General features: G+C 44.8%; 1 long non-coding RNA gene and 3 other non-coding genes across 6 annotated transcripts in view; all 4 read right to left on the reverse strand.

Moving 5' to 3' along the window:
- The window catches only part of LOC127488997 (uncharacterized), a 39,170-nt gene that overhangs the window by 13,049 nt on the left and 3,734 nt on the right, over positions 1–22,387 (reverse strand). The window contains exon 2 of one of the 3 annotated variants that reach the window (XR_011385758.1): positions 2,037–2,172. The exons of the other annotated variants lie outside the window; for them this stretch is intronic. This is a non-coding gene — a long non-coding RNA (uncharacterized lncRNA). The remainder of the gene's footprint in view (positions 1–2,036; positions 2,173–22,387) is intronic. 3 annotated transcript variants of the gene reach the window in all.
- On the reverse strand, positions 4,914–5,078 carry LOC127489001 (U1 spliceosomal RNA). The gene has a single exon (XR_007916904.2). It is a non-coding gene; the product is annotated as a U1 spliceosomal RNA (small nuclear RNA).
- On the reverse strand, positions 11,477–11,640 carry LOC127486347 (U1 spliceosomal RNA). The gene has a single exon (XR_007913077.2). It is a non-coding gene; the product is annotated as a U1 spliceosomal RNA (small nuclear RNA).
- LOC127489002 (U1 spliceosomal RNA) lies at positions 18,032–18,192 on the reverse strand. The gene has a single exon (XR_007916905.2). It is a non-coding gene; the product is annotated as a U1 spliceosomal RNA (small nuclear RNA).

Consider the following 22,387-nt stretch of genomic DNA (forward strand, 5'->3'; position numbering starts at 1 on the left):
GGCCACTGGCGGGGAGCTAGATTGGAAGTAGAGCAGCTGGGATTCAAACTGGTGCCCATGTGGGATGCTGGTACTGCAGGCAGACATATCTTTCTATGCCAAAGTTCTGGTCCCAAGACACAAGTCATTTTTTTTAGTTTGAAAGGCAGAGAGAGTTACATAGAGGCAGAGGCAGAGGTAGAGAGAGAAAGAGAGGTCTTCCATCCACTGATCCACTCCTCACATGGCCATAATGGCTGGAGCTGTGCTAGTCTGAAGCCAGGAGCCAGGAGCCTCTTCCAGGTCACTCATGTGGGTGGCAGGGGTCTAAGGACTTGGGCCATCTTCTACTGCTTTCCAGGTCATAGCAAAGAGCTTTATTGAAGTGGAGCAGCTGGGACTTGAACTGGCACCCATATGGGATGCTGGCACTGCATGCAGAGGCTTTACCCCCTATGCCACAGTACCAGCCCTGAAATAAGTCTTCTAAAAATAAATAAAAAATAGCCCTTGGCACACCCAAATGTTGTATATGAGTGCCTAGGTTTGAGTACCAGCTCCTTCCTGCTAATGTACACCCTGGGAGGCAGCAGGTGATGACTCAAGTACCTGGTTCTCTGCCACTCATATGGGAGATCCATATTGAGTTCAAGGCTCCTGGCTTCAACTGTCCAAGCCCCAGCAGTTTCAGGCATTTGGGGAGAGAACAAGCAGATGGAAGCTCTTTGTCTCTCAAATATATAAAGAAAGAATATGTCTTTCCTCTGGGATAAAGATCAGGAAGATTTACAGTCCATTCTACAAGACTCAAGTTCCTTAAGCTTGAGTTTCTTAAGCTCTTGGCCCATCAGGCAACACAGAGTAGGCAGGCATTACTTGGCCTTTCTCATTGCTCTGTAGGAACTGGGATTCAGATGTAAAAATGACAATACTTTATTGTTATTGCAGGAGTGAAAATGTGTCCTTTCTCTCTAACCCAGGGGTATATTATCTTCTTCCAGCACCCACAAAACTATAACAGATAACTGTTAGCTTGCAAAGAGGGTAAAGCCTCAGTTCTTGACATTACCAACTTAACCCTACTCCACTAAATACTTGAGCAGCATGTCCCTACTGTCAGGATCAAGATCAAACCTGTGAGTGTCTCTTAACAAAGTCCTTCCTGCAGGTCATGGCTTCCTCTCTGCATCTCCCTGCGTCCATTTCAGCTCACATCTGTTCTTTCTCTCCCATCAAAAATCTCTAAAAATGTGAAATGTTCTTCCATATCTTCTTTCCATTATTAACTATTTTTATTTCTTTAGATCTTGGAACCTCTGATCCCCACACATGTAGACCTCTCCTTTGCAGCACCTATCATGGCTGTGGTTTTATTTTCCTTTGGGTGATTACGTGATCTTGTTTTCTGCTTCTCCAGACAGGAAGAAGAAGGACTCCTACTGAGGTGCTACTTAAGTCTCCAGCCTTGGCCATAGCACAGAAAAGGTCTTCATGGATGAAAACAAACCTACCGGGCCAGTGCTGTGGCTCACTTAGCTAATCTTCCACCTGTGGTACTGGAATCCCATATAGGTGCTGGGTTCTAGTCCCAGTTGCTCCTCTTCCATTCCAGCTCTCTGCTGTGGCCTGGGAAGGCAGTGGAGGATGGCCCAAGTGCTTGGGCCCTGAACTCGTGTCGGAGACCAGGAAGAAGCACTTGGCTCCTGGCTTCAGATCGGCGTAGCTCCAGCCATAGCAGCCATTTGGGGGGTGAATGAGCAGATAGAAGATCCATCTCTCTCTTTGTCTCTCCCTCCTTCTCTGTAACTCTGCCTTTCAAATAAATAAATCTTAAAAAAAAAAAAAACAGAAAGAAAGAAAACCAGCCTCCTAACAAGGCTTTAAGACTTCTAATGAGCAGTATGACTGCAGTAGCAGAGAACATTTCATGTCTAAATTTAATGTTTAGATTTTTTCCCCAAAAACTCACTCATAGCTTTATGATGTCCCTGATTTTCTTCCAAACACAATTAGAAATGTGGATCAAGTTGCTTCTGTCATCTCAGCACAGTACTTACCTTTCTTAAGAATTTTCTTAACTTTCACATAATTCCCTTGTTTAACATACTCAAGAAGCTGAGCTCTAGGGAGTCATTTCTTAAGGTACTAAGCTGAACAGGACAGGGTACTGGAAGATGAACAGTCCGTGACATCCTGTTTCAAAAGAGAACAACAGGCCTATTCTAACTGAGCTAGAAATGCAATGAAGAAACTTAGATTCTTTCACATGTAGAAACTTGCCCACTTTGATAAATACAGTTGTCTCTGGGTATCAATGGAGATCTGGGTCCAGGATTCCTCCCCCTAACCCCAGTAATCCCTCAATGCTCAAGTCCTTTTTATAAAAATGGTAGAGTGTTTGCATATAGCCCAGATTCATTCTATCCTATACTTTAAATTATCTCTGGACTATTTATAATAGCTAATATATACATGCTATATAAATAGTTGTTATATTGTATTGTTCAGGAAAAATGACAAGAAAAAAGTCTGTACACATTTTGTGCAGATGCTATTTATTTCTTGAGGATATTTTTTATCTTTGGTTGGTTTAATTCATGGATGTGGGACTCATGGATACAAAGGGCCAACTGTAATGAAGAAGATTATGTAAAAATTAATGAAATTCTATGAGATTGATGAGACTGAAGAACTGACTATTCATCAGCATTTCTCTCTCTATCTCTGTCTCTGCCTCTCTGTAACTGCCTTTTTTTTTAATTTTTTTTTTATTTTTTGACAGGCAGAGTGGACAGTGAGAGAGAGAGACAGAGAGAAAGGTCTTCCTTTTGCCGTTGGTTCACCTTCCAATGGCTGCCGCAGCCGGTGCGCTGGGGCTGGTGCATCACACTGATACGAAGCCAGGAGCCAGGTGCTTCTCCTGGTCTCCCATGGGGTGCAGGGCCCAAGGACTTGGGCCATCCTCCACTGCACTCCCGGACCACAGCAGAGAGCTGGCCTGGAAGAGGGGCAACCGGGACAGAATCCGGCGCCCTGACCAGAACTAGAACCGGGTGTGCCAGTGCTGCAGGTGGAGGATTAGCTTATTGAGCTGTGGCACCAGCCTGTAACTGCCTTTCAAATAAATGGATAAATTCTAAAAAAAAAAAAAAGAAGAATTTAACATTGTGTCATTAAGATAATTTTTATTTTTGTTTATCTGCTTTCTCCCATTTTATCTAATTGTTTAATTTTTAATTATTTTTTAAATTTTGGAAACTATTGACTTTGAAATGTTAGAACACAAATATGCAGTCATTATATATTTAAGATTGGGGGTAGATACGTGGCACAGCAGTTGAGTTGCTGTTTGGGATGCCAGCATCCCATATCACAGCACCTGGTTTGAGTCCTGGCTATTCCACTTCCTGCTAATACGTACCCTGGGAGGCAGCAGATGATGGCTCAAGTGTATATATATATATATATATACACACATATATATATATATATATAGAGAGAGAGAGAGAGAGAGAGAGGACAGTATTAAGTAGTGGTTAAGTTCATACTTCAGACTCTGAAGTTCTGGCTCTGTTACTTCCCTGTTACCTTAGAGAAATTATCCAACACTGATACACTTCCACGTCTTCATCTGTAAAATGCAGCTTAAAATAACCAGATGGTTGTTGAGCGTTTCAAGTGAGCTAATATGTGTAGTGTCCTTAGAATAGTACCTGGCACACCAGGAGTTCTCTGTAGTTGCTAGCTATTACTGTACACAATAACCATGCACAGACATTTTACTTTGTACACTTTGAAACTATACTTGACTATCATTCATACAAAATCAAGTGTTGTACCTACTGCTATGATTTGAATGTGTCCCCCAAAGTTCATGTATTGGAAACTTGATCACCAATGTGAAGCTACTGGAAGTTGGGACCTTTAAGAGCTACTTAGGTTATGTTTACTCCCTCCTCATGAATGGAATGAATGCTGTTATTGTTGAGGGAACAAGTTTTTTTTTTTTTTTTTTAATTCATTCATAGGAATAGGTTCCCTATAAATGGATCAGTTCAGGGCCCATTTTGCACCTCCCACTGTCCCTGTACTTCTCCACCTCCCACTCCTGCTGCCTCTCATCCTGCAGTGATGCAGAAAAAAGGCCCTCGGGGCAGCGCTGTGGTGCAGTGGGTTAATGCCCTGGCCTGCAGCGCCAGCATCCCATATGAGCACCGGTTCGAGTCCCAGCTGCTCCAATTCCTATCCAGCTCTCTGCTATGGCCTGGGATAGCAATAGAAGATGGCCCAAGTCCTTGGGCCCATGCACTCACGTGGGAGACCTGGAAGAAGCTCCTGGCTCCTGGCTTTGGATCTGCACAGATCTGGGCAATGCGACAAATTGGGGAGTGAACCAACAGATGGAAGACCTCTGTCTCTGCCTCCTCTCTCTCTGTAACTCTCAAATAAATAAAAATAAATCTTAAAAAAAAGGGTGGGTGGGTGGGAGGGAAGTTATGGTGGGGGAAAGCCACTGTAATCCAAAAGCTGTACTCTGGAAATTTATTAAATAAAAGTTTTAAAAAAAGAGAGAGAAAGGCCCTCACCCCCTCACCCCCTCACCCCCTCACCCCACACCACGCCCCTTACCTTGGACTTTTCAGCTTTCAAAACTATGAAAAATAATTCCTGTGCATTATCAATTGCCTAGAGGCCTGTGCTATGCCGCAGTAGGTTAAAAACACAGCCTACAGCACTGGCCAAATGGATGGCAGTTGGAGTCCCATCTGCTCCCTTTCTCATCCAGCTCTAGGAAAATAGCAGAAGATACTTGGACTCCTGCACCCCCATGCAATACCCAGACCACGTCCACACAGAGAGCCAAGAACCAATAATAACAAACAAAAGTCGTGACAAACAAAGGATACTGAAATCTACTATTCAAACACCAACACAAGGAGAAAATGCAAACGCAGTCCCCCACTACCAGAAGCCACACAGCTGAGTTTCCCACATTTGGGGAAATTGGAGAAATCAGCGCATCGGGAGTGCAATGCATAAGCCTCATCCTGGAAAAGCTACCTTCGTGATTGTGGCATATCCCCCTGCCAGGTAAGTATGAGTTGCAGGTGCCCCCAGCATGGGCCCAGTGATGCATACACACTGTACAGTTCGGGTCGTTCCTGAAACGACTCTGGGGCTTTACCTGCGAATTACCAACCAAAAGAAAAGAGATTTTCACACTATAGCTTAGTACTTGTGATAAAGATGATATGACTATGTCTTCAGGGAACGCGCTTCCAAAATCGCTCGGAGTCTTTAATCTACATACTCCACCTCCTGGAGTCACGTCATACGCAGGCCCAGCCCCGCTGGGCGCACGCCAGCGGCTTCCTCTCGGCGGACCGCGCCCTTTATCCCGTTTAGCTGCTCCTCCTGCCCGCGCTGAGGAACGTGAAACCGGGTTATTTTTCTGACAAAAAGGCAGCCTTCCCCCAGCTTTTCGCGTAGCCAAAGACCTTCAGGTAGACAGCTGAGAGCTCAACTTTAGCAAACGGGCATGGATAGGATTTTATTCCCAAGGCAACTTCATGCCTTCCCAGTACACTGACGCTCCAAGCAGACCATCTCTGTTGCAAGCGAGGAACAGGGCGTGCTAGCTGGGTGTATGTACTGCAGAGTAGGGGTTCTGGAACCCAAGATCTGGACTGCAACTCAGTGTTCACACTGGACAACTCTAGACAAGGTTCTAGCCACTGAACCTGTTTGGAAAATACGCATCACTGACCTTGGAGAAGTACTTGTGATAATTAAACCAAATAAAGTAGCAAAGCAACAGCCTAAACTGTAACACATAATTATAACTTGTGAATCTGGCAACCCAATGAAAACCTGAAAACAAACCAATACTAACAGCCACCATCCACTACTGAGTGCTTACTATGCACCCCACTTTACATGTTATCTTTGTAACTCAGGTGGGAGTTAGAATCTTTTTTTTATTTGTTTCACAAATAAAGAACCCTGAAGCATGACAAAACTTAATTGCTTGCCAGACTTTAAAAACCCTTTGCCTTCTCCCCCCCCCTTGACAGCTCTCATCTTTTGGTTCAATCCCCAGATGCACACAACGACCAGGAATGGGCCTGGACAAAGCCACCCTCGAGTCCCAGCTCCACTCCCAATTCCAGCTTCCTGATGATGTGCACCCTGGGAGGTAGTGATAGCTCAGGAGTTGTGTTCCCAGCTGGAAATCCAGGCTCCTAGTTTTGGCCTGGCCCAGCCCTGTCTGTTGGCAGGTATTTGGGAGGAGAACCAGCAGATGAACAATGGATCTCTGTCATTCTCTGTCTCTCTGCCTTTCAAATAAAAATAACTGCTAAACAAGGAAGGATGGGAAGGAGGGAGGGAAGGAACTTAGAGACAAAGGGATAAAGGTGTTTTTTTTTTTTTTTTTTTTTGGACAGGCAGAGTTAGTGAGAGAGAGACAGAGAGAAAGGTCTTCCTTCTGTTGGTTCACCAACCCAAATGGCTGCTACAATCGGCGCGCCGCGCTGATCTGAAGCCAGGAGCCAGGTGCTTCTCCTGGTCTCCCATGTGGGTGCAAGGCCCAGGCACTTGGGCCATCCTCCACTGCCTTCCCAGGCCACAGCAGAGAGCTGGACTGGAAGAGGAGCAACTGGGACAGAATCCAGTGCTCTGACAGGGACTAGAACCTGGAGTACCAGCACCGCAGGCAGAGGATCAGCCTAGTGAGCCACGGCGCTGGCCAGGGATAAAGATTTTAAGGAGAGGCTCTCCAAGTTTGGACAAACTCCAAAAAGATAAACTACTGGATGGAGACCTTCATTCATTACTCAGAAAAGAATGAAGAGCCCTGCTCACAGAGAAAAACAGAAATGTCTAGGAGAAAGCATCCTGCATTTGAGTGCATTGGCCTAGTCACATCAGATGCAATTTATTTACTTGTTCAGTTTCTAGGTGTGTCCCTTCAAGCAGAGCCTGTATTTATAAATTTACTCTATTTTCTTTGTTTCCTTTTGTCCTCCTTTGGCATTTAGTAAAATGCTGACTTTTTTTTTTTTTAATTTTTTGACAGGCAGAGTGGACAGTGAGAGAGACAGAGAGAAAGGTCTTCCTTTGCTGTTGGTTCACCCTCCAATGGCTGCCGTGGCCGGCGCTCTGCGGCCAGCGCACCGCGCTGATCCGATGGCAGGAGCCAGGAGCCAGGTGCTTTTCCTGGTCTCCCATGGGGTGCAGGGCCCAAGGACTTGGGCCATCCTCCACTGCACTCCCTGGCCACAGCAGAGAGCTGGCCTGGAAGAAGGGCAACCGGGACTAGAACCCGGTGTGCCGGCGCCGCAAGGCGGAGGATTAGCCTAGTGAGCCACGGCGCCGGCCCCAAAATGCTGACTGTTAAGGAGGAGTAAGTTCAAGAGACCTATACAGTTCAATATTGTGACTATACTTAATAACTATCTATTGTTATCTTGAAAATTCCTGAGAGTATTTTTTTTTTGCTAATCTGTCTTTAAGATGTATTTATTTGAAAGACAGAGTGACAGAGAGAGAGGGAGAGACAGAGATCTTTGATCTGCCAGTTCACTCCCCAAATGGCTGCAGCAGTGGTGGGCCTAAGTACATGGGCCATCCTCTGCTGTTTTCCCAGGAGCATCAGCAGGCAACTGAATTGGAAGCAGAGCAGCTGGGACTTGAACTATTGCTCCAATGTGGTATGCCAGTGTTGTAGACAGCAGTTTAACCCACTGTATCACAATGCTGACCCCTGGTCAATCTTTTTTAGATAGAGCTCATATTCTCTGGTTCACCTGCTGAATGCCCATGACAGCTGGGTCCAGGCCAGGTCAGAAGTTGGGAGCTGGAAGCTCAATCGAGGTCTCCCACATGAGTGGGTGGGAGGGACATAGTACCCAAGCCATCACTTGCTCCCTACCAGGATGTACATTAGCAGGAGGCTGAACTCAGAAGCTGAACCTGGGACTCAAACCCAGGTAGTCTAATATGGGATGCTGGCACCCCTAGCTTAAAAGCTTATCTGCTAGGCCAAATGCCCACCCTGACAGTGATTTTAAGTGTTTTCACCACAAACAAGTGATAAGTATGCCAGGTAACACATATGTTAATTAGTTCAATTTAGTTGTTCCATAATGTATTCATATTTCTAAACAATATGCTATATACAATAAACATAAACATCTTTTCTTTGTCAATTAAGAGAATGTCAACCTGAAAGGTGTGAGGAAAAAGGAAGGGAGAGCTTCAGTTTTGGAGTGCAGCAGGCCCAAAGCTTGGGAGAGAGAGATTGTGCAGTGAATGAATGTCTGCAATGGAAAAAGCCAATGGAGCAAGCTAGAACTACATTAGGAGTCAAGTGCATCTAGAGCTTAGGCTGGCTCAGCAGTTAAGTGAAAACTCAGACTTTATGGCAAAAGGGAGACACAGAAGAGTTTTCAGGTGAGTAATGATTGGTTGCTTTTTACTTTTTATAATAAAGATATATTTACTTATTGGAAAGACACAGAGAGAGAGAAGGTGATAGATCATGCATCCGTTGGTTCATTCCCCCAAATGGCTGCAATGGCAAGGGCAGGCCAGGCAGAAGCCAGGAGCTTCATCTGGAACTCCCAAATGGGTGCAGGGGTCCAAGTAGTTGGGCCATCTTCCACTGCTTTCTCGAGCCCATTAGCAGGGAGCAGGATTGGAAGTGGAGCAGCCAGACTGGAATCGGCACTCATGGGGGATCCTGGTGTCCCAGGCAGAAGCTTTACCCACTATACCACAATGCTGGGCCCCGGTTAGGCTTTTTATATATTTTTAAAGAAAGATTTATTTGGGGCCAGTACTAATGTGCCTGAAAGGGCTGTGAAAGATGGCCCCAGCCACTCACATGGGAGACCTGAATGGAATTCCTAGCTGGCCCAGCACTGACCGTGAAGTGATGGCCATTTGGGGAGTAAACCAACAGATGGAGATCTCTGTATTTCCCCACCACTATCACTCTGCCTCTCTTTTTCTTTCTTTCTTTCTTTCTTTCTTTCTTTCTTTCTTTCTTTCTTTCTTTCTTTCTTTCTTTCTTTCTTTCTTTCTCTTTCTTTCTTTCTTTCTTTTTCTTTCTTTTTCTTTCCCTTCCCCTTCCCCTTCCCCTTCCCCTTCCCCTTCTCCTTCCTTCCTTCCTTCCTTCCTTCCTTCCTTCCTTCCTTCCTTCCTTCTTTGATTTATTTACTTATTTGAAGGCAGAGTTACAGAGAGGCAGAGGTAGAGAGAGAGGTCTTCCATCCACTGGTTCACTCCCCAATTGGCCGCAATGGCCGGAGCTGCGCTGATCCAAAGGCAGGAGCTAGGAGTTTCTTCTGAGTCTCCCACGTGGGTGCAGGGCCCCAAGCACTTGGGCCATCTTCTACTGCTTTCCCAGGCCTTAGCAGAGAGCTGGATCGGAAGAGGAGCAGCCAGGACTAAAACCAGTGCCATATGGGATGCCGGCACCGCAGGCGCCAGCTTTACCTGCTTCTCTTTACACATGTTTTTAATTTCTTCTACCCAGGTGTTTCAAAACTTCTCCACATTTAAACATTTCTCAATGACAGTGGCATTACTCCCAAAGGGAAGTCTTGAAAATCTGTGGGGATGTATTTTGTACAGTCATGCCAAACGCTTGCATATTGAGGGAGATCAGAAGAGGAAATCCTAAAGTATACTTGAGTTTATTTCCAGGTGGCTATTCTGAGGCACTGCAGACACAAGAATGACACTAAAAAAGTAGTCCTTTTGTAAAAGTAAACTCACATCTATATATGTTAGTAAACAGTGGGTGCAACGAAGGCTTTTCTATCTATTTGTCTAGGAAAGATCTTTTCACAAGAGATTGGGGATCTGGCATTTGGCCCTGACAAAGAGTATTGCAGGTGACCTTCAGGTGAATGTTACCTGGGAGACATTATCTGCATAGGACCACCTTTGTTCAGTAGTCCCTCACACTTCTATGACATGCTTTACCACCTACCCACCCCGGAAACCTCAAGCTCCTATTTCTGTAGCTCAAAATGCTATTTGAGCTTCAATCTTCTGAGCCCTTTCTTTGAGCCTCATACTTTGTTATCTCATGTCTCTGCATGCTAATAAATACAGGAATGAAAGGAAAAGCTTCCCGTGGAATGCAATGACGACAAACAGATTACACAGGAGAAGATACATAGATCTATTATGTGTTTAGTGGTGATTACAGTGCAGTTACCCACTACCCAAACAAATCGGGAGCTTACAATGCTTTTTCATAAGGTAGGGAAAGAAGAGCCAATGAGAACAATTTTTAGGGAGACAGTGAATGATTTTTAGAGAAATTCAGTGGGCCTGGAGAAACATACAATGACCTGGGACAAAGTCCACTGCATTTGCAGAACAGATAATGGATTGTAAATGATTCTCTTTAGTACTGAATGGACCAAAATAGAAAGCAACAGTATGTGGCAATTCCTCCAACCCATCTTGGGAGTGTTCTGTAACAGCAGGAAGCTGGAATTAGAACCAAAGCTGGAGGTCAGTGCTGTAGTGCAGCAGGTTAAAGCCCTGGTCTGAAGCGCTGGTATCCCCTATGGATGTCGGTTCTAGTCCCAGTTGCTCTTCTTCCGATCCAGCTCTTTGCTATGGTCTGGGAAAGCAGTAGAAGATGGCCCAAGTCCTTGTGCCCCTGCACCTGAGTGGAAGACTTGGAATAAGCTCCTGCTTCCTGACTTTGGATCAGCACAGCTCTGGCCGTTGCAGCCAACTGGGTAGTAAACCAGAGGATGGAAGACCTCTCTCTTTCTCTCTTTCTCTGCCTCTCCTCTCTCTTTGTAACTCTTTGAAATAAATAAATAAATCTTAATTTTTTTTTTGAGAGGTAGAGTTACAGAGAAAAACATCTCCCATCCACTGGTTCACTCCCCAAATGGACACAATGGCTGGTGCTGGGCAGGCCATAAGCAGGGAGCTGGAGCAGAAGTGTAGCAGCCAGGATTCGAACTGGCATATGGAATGCCAGAGGCTTTAATGCAATAGACAAGGCACAGCCCCTGTTAAATGCTTAAGTAGAAAGGACGAAGAAATAGTGACCCAAAACTACAATGCAATTGGTTGGATTTAGAGAAAAATCACTGTTCAAGAGAATAGCATACCCTGGCTGTTTCAGAATTCAAATCAACCTAGAGAACCAGCACAAGAAACCTAATTGCTCTTTTCTCAAAATAGCAATATGATCCAGATGGATGCCCATGCTGAGGAAAATCACCTCAGTCACAAGGCAAAAAAAAAAAAAAAGAGACCTCAGCAGACAATGCTCTACACCAAACCAGCACAATACCTATAAACTTCTCAACCAAATTACATAAAATGGCCCTTATGTCTAAAAAACACCCCTTCACAAGAGCAGTTAGCTGCTGTAAGAGCTTCATTCAAAGGCACAACTTCCCTCACAATAACTAACCTTTACAGTACTGAAAACTTTTCTTCAGACCAAAGAAAACAGGGGAGAGTGCAAACACAGTCCCCCACTACCACAAATTTTGCAGTAAGGTTTCCCACATTTGGGGAAATTGCAGGGGTCAGCATATCCCGAGTGCAATGGATGAGCCTCACCCTGGGAAAACCACCTTCGTTATCATGGTATCTCCCCTGCCAAGTAAGTATGAGTTGCTCAGTCCTGAGGTCTGTCATAGCCTGCTGTACACAGCACTGTTTACATATGGTCTCCACATAAATGTTCGGCTAAAAGCCGCATATAATGATGTGAAATTAATCAAAGCACTCTGAAACCTATGAAAAATCAGCAGCCTTTGAAAATTCCCCAAATTACACTCTGAGACATACAAGCATGGAAGAAGCACCCTTTCCCAGTCTGCACTGCAATTCTTCATCTACATATCCCCCGCCTCCACAGATGACGTCAGCCCTGGGACTCACTTTCTGCATTCACAATCAGTCCTTCCTCTTTCCCTGAAGACGAAGCTTGTAAACAGTGTAATGGCATGTGATACTTTTTTCTTTGTAAAGATTTATTTATTTACTTGAAAGGCAGAGTGACAGAAAGAGAGATCTTCTATCTGTTGTTTCATTCCCCCAAATGCCTGCAACAGCTGGGTCTAGGCCAGGCTGAAGCTACGAGCCAGGAAAGCCATCCATGTCTATCACACATGTAGCAGGAACCCAAGTACCTGGCCATCCTCCTCTGCCTTCCAAGGTGTCTTAGCAGGGAGCTTTATGGGAAGCATCAAGAAGCAGGGACTCAAACTGGCACACCCCAAAGGGGTTGCCAGCAGTACAAGGCTAGCCCTAGCGTGATAATTCTTGCTGTTTCTTTTCACCTTGCAGCCTACTAGCACACTATTGTTGACATTTTCTTTCATAAACGTAGTAATCAGATGCTTATTTTTTGAGTGTGAATATATGTAATAGTAATAAAGTTATATGTAATTATATTTAATAGTACTAAGCATAATAATGGTAGTAGTAGCTGGGAACACGTACATGGCACTTATTATATGTCAGACACTGTTCTAAGTATTTTACATAACGTAAACACATTAATCTTCATAATCATTCTATGAGGTAGGTACAACTGTTATCTCCATCTTTACAACAGGCACAGAAAGAGTACCTTTAAATTTAATAGTATATCCAGCCTTATTCCACTTGATGAACACATTTTTTAAATGCTCACAGTCGGGCCTGGCGCCGTGGCTCACTTGGCTAATCCTCCGCCTGTGGCGCTGGTATCTCATATGGGCGCTGGGTTCTAGTCTCGGTTGCTCCTCTTCCAGTCCAGCTCTCTGCTGTGGCCGAGGAGGGCAGTGGAGGATGGCCCAAGTGCTTGGGCCCTGCACCCGCATGGGAGACCAGGAGGAAGCACCTGGCTCCTGGCTTTGGATCGGCGCAGCGCCAGCCATAGCGGCCATTTGGGTTGGTGAACCAACAGAAGGAAGACCTTTCTCTCTCTCTCTCTCCCTCTCTCTCTCTCTGTAATTCTACCTGTCAAATAAATAAATAAATAAAATCTTTGAAAAAATAACTAAATGTTCACAATCCATTTCATCCATTCATTCGACAAGAGTTTGCTGTATTCCTATTGTTAGGGCCTTAAGAGTGGTAAAATGTGTAAGGATTAATCTCTCTTTCTGAAGAACCCAGAACCCAGGGAAGTAGAAAAGATAAGGCAAATGAAAATAAGAAACCCGGAGCCACCTGCAGTGCTGGCATCCTTTCTGAGTCTCGGCTACTCCACTTCCGATTCAGTTCTCTGCTAAAGTGCCTGGGAAAGAAGCTGAAGATGGCCCAAGTTCTTGGCCTCCTGTACCCCTGTGGGAGACCTGGAAGAAGCTCTGGGCCCCTGGCTTCAGATCAGCCTAGCTCTTATCATTGTGGCCACTGGGGAGTGAACTAGTAGACGGAAGACTCTCTCTCTCTCTCTTTCTCTCTCTAACTCTGCTTTTTAAGTAAATCTAAAAAGAAAGGCAGGCAGGCAGACAGGAAATGTGAATCTTGCCCTAGTGTTCCTCTTTATCTCTTATCTCAAGTAGAATTCCTATTCATTGCACCATCCTGTGATCAATCATTCTTTGAGGCAAGAAACCCCTGCCAAGGATAGCACAGTTTCTTATGCAATGGATCTTTCCTAACCCTGGCTGCTATAAAAAGAACAAGAGATGGGCTGGCACTGTGGCTTACTTGGTTAATCCTCTGCCTATGGTGCCAGCATCCCATATGGGTGCTGGGTTCTAGTCCTGGTTGCTCTTCTTCCAGCCACAGTCTCTGCTGTGGCCTGGGAAGGCAGTGGAGGATGGCCCAAGTACTTGGGCACCTGCACCCACGTGGGAGACCAGGAGAAAACACCTGGCTCCTGGCTTTAGATCAGCATAGCTCCAGCCGTGGTGGCCATTTGGGGGGTGAACCAACAGAAGGAAGACCTTTCTCTCTGTCTCTCTCCCTCACTGTCTATCTGTCAAATAAAAGAGAGAGAGAGAGAGAGAGAGAGAGAGAGAGAGAGAGAACTTCTCCAGAGGAAACTAGGGCAGGCTCCCTTGAAGCGATGACATTTAAGACAGGTCTCAAAGAGTGTGAAGAAAAATGTAATATTATTTATGAAAGAACAAAAAAGGTATGAAGGGAATAAAAGGGTACCTGGGAACTGGGTTGGAGGTTAAGGGCACGTTTCTATGTGTTATTTATCAAGAACTCTATATACATGTAATTAAAGTAAATGTTAAGGAATGAAATAAAAGGGGGACAGGACTTGGCCCTGTAAAAATGGGCACTGTAATCCAAGAGGAATGTGTTCTACCTAGATACTACACACCTGATCAGCAAGAGGGATTGAAAATACTTTTTTAAAGATTTATTTATTTATTTATTTATTTGAAAGTCAAAGTCACACAGAGAAAGAAGGAGAAGCAGAAAGAGAGAGAGAGAGAGAGAGAGAGAGAGAGAGAGAGAGAGAGAGAGGTCTTCCATCCACTGGTTCATTCCCCAGGTGGCTGCAATGGCCAGAGCTGTGCTGATCCGAAGCCAGGAGCCAGGTCTCCCAAGCTGGTGCAGGTCTCCCACGCTGATGCAGGGGCCCAAGGACTTGGGCCATCCTCTACTGCTTTCCCAGGCCATAGCAGAGAGCTGGATCAGAAGTGGAGCAGCCAGGACTCGAATCATTGCCCATATTGGATGCTAGCACTGCAGGCCGGGGCTTTACCTGCTATACCACAGCACTGGTCCCGGGATGGAAAAATTAATGTGCCTATAGTACCAATTTAGAGGAAAAATAAAACAAAGAGCTATCATAGATTTACCAGGGCCTAAGAGTGGAGATCTACAGAACTCTAAATGTTTTTGAGGGGATAGAGAGGAGAGTCAAGGTCAGATCTGGCTGGCTCCATGGGCAAGTGAGTTGTGTACTAGCTCAGGGTCCTGCACTTGGGACTCCTTACTTGGTTCATTTAAAAAACAATTATTTACTTATTTGAAAGAGTTACACAGAGAGAGGAGAGACCAAGAGAAAGAGAGAGTGAGGTCTTCCATCCACTGGATCACTCCCTAGTTGGCTGCAACAGAGCTGTGCTGACCCGAAGCCAGGAACCAGGAGCTAATTCCGGTCTCAAGGACTTGGGCCATCTTCTACTGCTTTCCCAGGCCATAACAAAGAGCTGGATTGGGAGTAGAGCAGCTGGGTCTCAAACCGGTGCCCAAATGGAATGCCGGTGCTTCAGGCCAGGGTGTTAACCCGCTGCACCACAGCACCAGCCCCTCCTTACTTGGTTTAATACTCTGCTACCAACACCTTGAAATTCTTTTTAACAAGGAGCTCTCAGGACCTGCGTTGTGGCACACAGGGTAAAGCTGCAATGCCAGACGGGGATGACAGTTCGTGTCCTGGCTGTTCCACTTCCAATCCAGCTCCCTGCTAATGGCCTGGGGAAAGCAGCAGTAGATGGTCCAAGTGGTTGGGTCCCTGCTAACCATGTGGGAGACCTGGAAAAAGCTGCTGGTATCAGCCGGGCCCAGCCCTGGTCTTTGTGGCCATCTGGGGAGTGAAACAGTGGAGGGAAGATCAGTCTGTCTCTCCTTCTCTCCAAAACTCTGACGTTAAAAAAAAACAAAGAAACAAGAAACTCTCATTAACATTTTGTAAAGGGACACAATACATAGTCAAGGGAGGAAAGATGATGTACATTTTGTAGGGAAGTTCAAACTTTCCCTCTGAAGGTTCAATATTTGAATCAGCCGAGATAAACTGTGAATGGACAGAATAACAGTAGAAAAGCCTTAACAAATGTATTTGATCATGGTTTTATGTGATGGGAGAGGCTTTAAAGACCCAAGGTAAACTATCCATTTATATGCTTAGGTTCAGTGAAGCTTGGACAGCTGAACAGAAATATGATTGGATAAAAAGGATATGATGATAATAATAGAGTGAGTGGGGAAACAGCAAGGCCTGTCCAGATTCTTCCCCTCTCTTCCTTCAGGGTAGGGGACAGGACCCTTCCTGGAATACAATGGGGGTCTTAAGACAATCAATCAAACATAGTTTCTTTATGGCCAACTTTTTTTTTATTTGAAAGAATTAGAGGGAGGAGGAGGGAAGGAGATAGATATCTTCCATATGCCGGTTCGTCTTTCCTCCCCCCCGCCCCTGGAAATGGCAGCAACAGGCTGAAGCCAGGAGCTTCATCTGGGTCTCCCACGCAGGTGCAGGGGCTCATTAGAAGGGAGCTGGACCAGAAGTGGAGCAGCCAGGACTCAAACTGGCACCCAGATGGGATGCCAGCATTGCAGAGGCAGCTTAACCCTCTAGGCCACAGTGCTGGCACCCTTTGGGCAACCCTTACACAGCGAAGTGGGGAAAAGTTAAGAGCAATACTTTTGGGTTTTATGGCTGGCTTTGCAGAAAAGAGGCTCTGGTTTCTCTAACCCACTTTGGGGAAGAGGGATTCTAGTTTCCATTGCTTGCCTTGGGGAAGAATCAGCCGCAGTGACACAGTACGGCAGAAGGTTGGACCAAACTTTAATTTTGAGACCTTCATTTTGGGGTGTCTCTTTTCTTTTATTTTTTTAAATATTTATTTGAAAAGCAGAGTTACAGAGAGGCAGAGACAGAGACATTATACAGACTATTTCACTGCCAGCACCCTGCATGGACTTCACAAATGAGCTGTACTGGTCACTTCTGTCACAGGAGGACTTCCTGAAGCTCATGCCTACTTACTTTAAACCCACCAAAAAGAATGCTCCATGGGGAATCTCCTTGAGTAATGCCTTGGACCACAACAAAGACTTGGATCTATGTTTGTCTTTCAGATCCTTTCTCCCAGTGATGAACCTCTTGTGTGACCTTCAAGCATAGTATGTACCTCCTAAACCTGTAGGTAATAACATTCCTCCCTCCCCCATTTTGTATCTGTCCTAATCTTTGAAAGGGTGTCAGTGAAGGTGTGCTCTCCATCTTAAAGATCCTAAACCAAAATAATATGTCAATTTATGCAAAAAATCCTAAAGCACTCACCATAAAAAATTTAAAAAAAAAACCTTTAAAACATTCATAAGCAAAGTTCACAGGAAATACGATCAATACCTTAAACCAATATATTTCTTTGAAATAGCAAAACTACTTGGAAAATGAATTTTTGAAATCATTTTACAAGTAAATGATTCTATTTCCTAATATTTACATGTCTACTAGCCATTTCTAACAATTCTCCACATAATCTACTACACCCCTAGTTTCTTTAATGGGTTATGATAAACTTGCTTATCATCCTATTTTCAAATGAGAAAAATAAGAAAACTTTCAACTGGAAACGAACTAAAATTATGCCATATATAATAAAGGAATGATGGAGAGGTGAAAGCACTGAGGCACAGGGAAAGCCAGATATGGTAAACAACATTCGTCATCACGGTACCTCTCTCTGCCAAGTAAATATGAGTGTTAAGGACTGCTTGACATATTACACTCAGATTCCATACACTCTGCAGATAGGGTCACTGCATTTACAAAGTTCCAGACCATCACTTGTGACATAAAGGTTTCTCCGAAATTTTAACAGCCAAAAAATAACATTTTGTATACTGAAATGCTTTCAAAAACCCAAGAAATCTATGTAGAGTGTGGACAAGACCAGAAGACATAGCGCTCATATACATAGCTCAGCCCCTTTTGGTGACGTCATAAGTGCCCGACGAATCTGAGGCTACCGGTCGGAACTTCAGCCGTTCTACTTTCGATCCAGTTAACAGTCGGAGAAAGCAGTGGAAAATAGCCTAAGGGCTCGGTACCCCGCACCCAACATAAAAGATTCAGAAGTTCCTAGCTCTAGGATTGAGATCGCCCAAGCTCTGGGTCAGCCATTATAGCATGAATCGGGATGGAAGACATTTCACATGTCCTTCAAAAACATGATACTAACAAAGCTTAGGATTAAGCCAAAGCAAAGAAGCTAGATAGAACTGTACAAACGCATCCAGAGAAAATTAACCACAAAAAAAAAAACCGCAAAAACCTAAGACAATAGTTTTCCCTTTGAGCAACAAAAGCCAGGGAAAAGCGCGACCGCAGTCCCCCACTTGCACAGGTTATGCAGCCAGGTTTCTCACATTTGGGGAAATCACAGGGCTCAGCACATTGGAGCACAATGGATGAGCCGCACCCTGGGAAGACCACCTTCGTGAGGACATCTCCCCCTGCCAAGTAAGTATGAGCTAAGGGGATTGCTTGGTATCTCACCCTCATATTCAAACCACTTCAAAGTTAAGGTCATTTTTATCATGCAATCTAGCAACGTTTCTCATTTTTCAATAAAAAATTCAAACTGCAGTAATAAAACATCAGTATTTCTATTTGTGGTTATGCCAAAAATCTTAGGAAATATGAACCTAGAGTGCAAAAGACTGGCAGCCACTGCACTTAATCTACATATTCCACACCCCTTTTGCTGAGCTCATTCGGCGTCCTTTTCCTAGTATACTGGCTGATGCTACCGAACTAAAACTTAAAGATAAACCTACATAAACTTTTGCCTTCAAAGATTTGTCAATATTGGTATCACTGTGATTTCTGACACAGTTCACCCAGCTGTTGTCCATGTAACCTGAATGAGCAAATCTGAAAAGATGAAATCTGGAAAAACTAAATTTGACAATTCACAGCATGTATTGTTCAATATATGTCAAGTCAGTACAAAACTTCAGGCTTATGTGCAGCCTGCTCCCTTTCAAACAGGAAACAAATGATCATCTTCACTTGAAAGATGAGTTATACAAATGCTAATTCTAATTTTGAAGGGAAAAAAACAGGGAAGAACTGAGTTCCCCACTTGAGGCCCACAGTGGGACAGATGATCATCATCACTGGAAAACACCTTTGTGACCAATGTCACTCCTCCTTGTCGCTCCCCGTCTTCGTGGAGGAACGACACAGGACCCTGCGTTGTTCTTTTGTCTGCTCGGCCCTTCCCGGGTTGGCTACCGTCCCTTCCACCTCCGTGGAAGGGCGGTTCCCCCTGCCACTTTCCCCACTTCCGCGGGGGAGCGGCACACCGCCAGCCGGCTCTCTCGGGGGCTGCTCAGATGTTCCTCAGGTGTTCCTCTTAGATGTTCCTGGTGCATGTTGTCTCTCTCCTCCTTTATAGTCCTCTTCCACCAATCCCAACTCTGCTACCCACACGCCGAGTACGCTGCTCTCCTCCAATCAGGAGCAGGTCCTGCTGTTTATTGGTTGAACTGGAGGCAGCTGTGTAGAAGCTGTTTTCTCCTCTCCCAGCGCCATATTGTGGGAGAGCAGATGCATAGAATAAATCTTAATTCGAGTAACAGTCTAGTCTGAGTTGCTCCCCACACTCCTGTCTCAGACAATGGCTAAGAATTCACATATTCCAGGCCCACCTAATAACATTATCATAATTCTCAACCCTTTCCATTCATTCCTCACAGTACATTAGAATTTGAGTTTCTAAGTTGAACAGATGTATTCTTTAATTGTCTCTGCAACATTACTAGAACCACCCTATTTCCTAATTCTTACATAAAAGATTTCTTCTTGTAGTCTCTTTTTCAAAATATAGTAGCCACTTTTGTATCTTTAAAACGGGAAGAAATTACTGCTATCTTAAAAATAATTGTAATTAGGCCAGCGCTGTGGCTCACTTGGCTAATCCTCCACCTGTGGCTCTGGCACCCCGGGGTTCTAATCCCGGCTGGGGCGCCGGGTACTAGTCCCGGTTGTTCCTCTTCCAGTCCAGCTCTCTGCTGTGGCCCGGGAGTGCACTGGAGGATGGCCCAACTGCTTGGGCCCTGCACCCGCATGGGAGACTGGAAGGAAGCACCTGGCTCCTGGCTTCGGATTGCTGCAGTGCTGGCCATAGCGGCCATTAGGGGAGTGAACCTTTCTCTCTCTCCCTCTCTCACTGTTCATAACTCTCTCTCTCTGTCTCTCTCTCTCACTGTCTAACTCTGCTTGTCAAAAAAAAATCGTAATTAAAGATTAACACGCAATAACCAAGAACACAGAAGTGTCCAAAATAGTAAGAAAAAAAATGGGGCAGGGGGAAGGGGATTTTGTGATGTAGGGGAAAATTACTACTCAAGACTTTTTTTCCAACAGACTATCAGTTCGATTTTTATATATTTTCTTCTGTAAATAAGTATTATATGTGTGTTTTATGCATATAAAGAAAGAAAATCTATAAATATTTTTATGTGAAACAAGTTATCTCAAAATCTGGTTGCAAACTATTTGAATAAGGGGAAAAAGTCATACATATGACCTATACTGGTAATAATCACCAACAATTCTTAAATCCCAAATGCCAGTTTCAGATTTGTGCATTCTTATTTTGTTTTTAAATATTTTATTTATTTTTTATTTGAGAGGTAGAGTTACAGTCAGAGAGTGGTAGAGACAGAAAGGTCTTCCATCTGCTGGTTCACTCCCCAAATGGACTCAAAGGCCAGAGCTGGGCTGATCCGAAGCCAGAAGCCAGCAGCTTCTTCCGGATCTCCCATGTAGGCACAGTGGCACAAGCACTTGGACCATCTTTTATTGATTTCTCAGGCCATAGCAGAGAGCTGGATCAGAAGAGGAGCAGCTGGGACACGAACTGGTGTCCATATGGGATGCCAGTGCCTCAGGCAGAGGCTTAGACTACTACACCACAGCACCAGCCCCTATAATTAAGACTTAAAGAGAAATTCTGACACACACTATAAGATAGATGAACCTTGAAGATATTATGTTAAGTCAAATAAGCCCAATCACAAAAAGGATGGATTCTATACATTCCACTTATATGAGGTATCAAGTGTAATCAAAGTCATTGAAACATAATGGTGGTTGCGAGGAATCGAGACAGTAAGAAATGAGTTTTCTTAATTAAAAAAAAATTTATCTGGGGTCAATCCTGTGGCTCATCTTGTTGATGCCCCAGCCTGCAGTGCTATCATCCCATATGGGCGCTGGTTTCAAGTCCCGACTGCCCCATTTCTGATCCAGCTCCTTGATGATACACCTGGGAAGGCAGTGAAAGATGGCCCAAGTGCTTGTGCTCCTGCGCCCACGTGGGAGACCCAGAAGGGGCTCCTGATTCCTAGCTCAGATCAGCTCAGCTCAGCTTCGGCTGTTGTGGCCATTTGGGGAGTGAGCTAGTGGATGGAAGACCTCTCTCTCTGTCTCTACCACTCTCTGTAACTCTGTCTTTAAAATAAATGAAAAATAAATGTTTAAAAAATTATTTTACTTTTTTACTTGAGAAGCAGAGACACATAAAGCCAGAGGGAGTGTGTGTGCTCTCACTGCTGGTTCACTTCCCAAATGTCTGCAATAGCTGGGAGCTGGGAAGTAGTTCAGATCGCCCACATGGATGGCAAGGACCATGCCACTTGAGCCATAACCTGCTGCCTCCTGGGGTGTACATTATCAAGAAACTGGAATTGGGAGCAGAGTCAGGACTAGAATTCATTTAACTTCAGTTGGAACACCAGTGTCCTAATGAACATCTTAACTGCTAGACCAAACACCTGCAGTGGAGGTTGTTTTTTCTTTTAAAGATTTATTTATTTGAAAGACAGAGAGAGAGAGAGAGAGAGAGAGAGATCTTCCATTTGCTGGTTCCCACCCCAAATGGCTGAAACAGCCAGGTCTGGGCCAGGCCAAAGCCATGAAACAGGAACTCCATCCAGGTCTTACACATAGGTGGCAGGGACCCAAGTCCTTGGGTCATCATCTGCTGCTTTCCCTGGTGCATTAGCAGGAAGCTGGATGGGGAACAGAGCAGTCAGTGTTAGGGTCGAGAAGCATCCGCAGCCCAAGGAACGACTCCAAGAGACACTCTCATGCAATCAGCAAGGGGTTTGTTGATCCAGCATGCTGGGGCTCTCTGAACACGCAGGAACAGAGCAGCCCCGAGAAGTCAAGGGTCAGGGTTTTTATAGGGTTTTCAGAGACATTCCACACATTATGGTTCCATTTAGCGACTCATCTCACACTGCGGGAAACTAATTAGCAAATCAGCCCACACCGCGGGAAACTCATTAGCATGTGCAGGGAGTTCAAAGGACATCTGGCGGGAACAGTGGATGAGGCAAGGGTTACACAGCTTCGGCCCCTCATCCTCACACAGGTGCAACTGTAAAGATAAGGAACCAAAACTATACAACCCCCGCCACATGGGGTTTCAACTTTGGGGAAGGAGGTTTAGGCCTGCAATTTTAATTCTTCATTAGGACCTGGTCTGGCCTTCTGATATGGGATGGCACTCTGACATGAGATGCTGGCCTTGCAAGTGACAGCTTAACCCACTGTACCACAATGCTGGCCCCATCGAGTTGTTTGTTTATCTTAATTTTTTCTTTTTCTTTTTCTTTTTTTTTTTTTTTGACAGGCAGAGTTAGATAGTGA

The sequence above is a fragment of the Oryctolagus cuniculus genome, assembly GCF_964237555.1.
Source record: "Oryctolagus cuniculus chromosome 17 unlocalized genomic scaffold, mOryCun1.1 SUPER_17_unloc_1, whole genome shotgun sequence".
Lineage (NCBI taxonomy): Eukaryota > Metazoa > Chordata > Mammalia > Lagomorpha > Leporidae > Oryctolagus > Oryctolagus cuniculus.